Below are 1,865 nucleotides of genomic sequence, written 5' to 3' on the forward strand. Positions count from 1 at the left end.
TGGAGGAGAATATTGAAAGTACCATGGGCTGCCAAAAGAACCAATAGATCTGTTTTGTGCAGCCTGTATCTAGAGTCTGTATTTTGTTGATTCCTTCATATAGAATTTTCCTTATCTAGATAACATGCCAAATATCTTAATACTGGGAACTCTTACTCTTCAAGAGGCCATCCCTAAAACTCTATCTGAAATGAAGTCCTTTTCCTTAATAGTTACCCTTTCCCAATATCTGCTTTCATTGACTTTTTTTTTTCCTCATAGCATATTTTGTTTGTTTGTTTTGTTGTTTTTCTTTTTGCTAGATGGCAGCACTTTTATGGTTTTATTTAGCACAAATAAAACTCGAAAATAGGCTGTCTATTCATTTACTTCGCTGCTCAGCCTGGCGTTGGAATTGGTGACTCTGATGGCCAGGTGGGCTGCTCTTTCCACGATAGCTTTGCGGTTCTTGGAGGAGACGTTGTTAGCAGTCTCTGCACAGTCAGATTTGTTGCATATCAGCAGCACCTCCAGCTCTTTGACGTTGTGGACCAGGAACTTGTGGAAGCCGCTGGACAGCATGTTTTTTGTTTTCTTGTTGCTCCCGTAACCAATGTTGGGCATTAAGATCTGGCCCTTAAATCTTGTCTGCACCCTATTGTCAATGCCTCTGGGCTTGCGCCAGTTACGCTTAATTTTGACATAACGATCTGAGATCTGATTGGTGCCGGATGAACTTCTTGGTCCTCTTTTTGACAATCTTGTGTTTCACCAGGGGTCTGAAGGCATCCATGATGCCGCTCGAGATGGCCACCTCCTCCATAGACAGCACAGAAGAGAGAGGGCTCCTCATAGCGTTTTTATTGTTGTCACTGAGCCAGTTCTGATTCAGAGCAACACTGTGTAGGGTTTCCATGGAGTAATTGGTGGGTTTGAATTACTAACCTTCTGGTCAGCAGTCTGGTGCTTATCATACAGCACTATACCTGGACTCTCATATCATTGTTGTTGGTGATGTAAAGTGCCATTGAGTCAGTTCTGACTCATAGTGACCCTCTATAGGGTTCCCGAGGAGCAGCTGGTGGGTTTGAACTGCTGACCTTGTGGTCTGAGGCCTAGTGCTGAACCTATAGTGCTACACCAGGATTCCTTCATTGCATAAAAACTATCAGATTATCCTAATATTGTGTTCATTGACATATCAACTCATGGAATATAGAAAATTAATCTGTCTCTACAATAGCTGCAACAGTTCCTGACAAATGATAGATTCTCAGTAAGTATGTGTTAAATGTAACACCAATAGCTTCCACGGAGATGCTTTGATTATTCGAATAATTAAAGTTGATTCTGAGTTACAAGTAAATCAGTAATCAGTTTCTGACATTCCACCTATCTTACCCATTAAAGAAAGCATAATGAACTGTGAATGATAATGACGTTACAAGCAAATTAATATTATTATATTTATTGTAAAATATGGATGATTTTCCATTATAATTTTAGTTTATTTCTTGATCCATAGTAACAAAAAGCATACTTTGAATAATTTATATCTTTAGAAATTCGTTGACACTTGTATTCAGATTATCCTGTGGTCTGTTTTCATAAATGATCCAGGTACATCTGAAAGAAATATATCATTAAGAAGAGTCGTCAGTATATGCTAGTTAGTAGATCAAGTTTGTTTCTAGTGGTGTTCAGTTCTTTATATTTTCTGCTTCTTTGCTGTTCAAAAAGATACTGAGAGAGGCTGAAGTCTACACCTGTTGTGGATTTTTTTTTTTTTTCTCCTGTGTTTGTATAAAATTTGGCTTTACATTTGAAAATTTTTCATTAGTATAAAATGATTTAGAATCGTAATATAATCCTAGTGGATTACTTTC

At 37.9% G+C, this 1,865-nt stretch overlaps 1 protein-coding gene across 2 annotated transcripts in view; it reads left to right on the plus strand.

Moving 5' to 3' along the window:
- The window catches only part of MDGA2 (MAM domain containing glycosylphosphatidylinositol anchor 2), a 1,390,890-nt gene that overhangs the window by 830,228 nt on the left and 558,797 nt on the right, over nucleotides 1-1,865 (plus strand). The window lies entirely within an intron of this gene.

Source organism: Chrysochloris asiatica, unplaced genomic scaffold, assembly GCF_000296735.1.
Source record: "Chrysochloris asiatica unplaced genomic scaffold, ChrAsi1.0 scaffold00235, whole genome shotgun sequence".
Lineage (NCBI taxonomy): Eukaryota > Metazoa > Chordata > Mammalia > Afrosoricida > Chrysochloridae > Chrysochloris > Chrysochloris asiatica.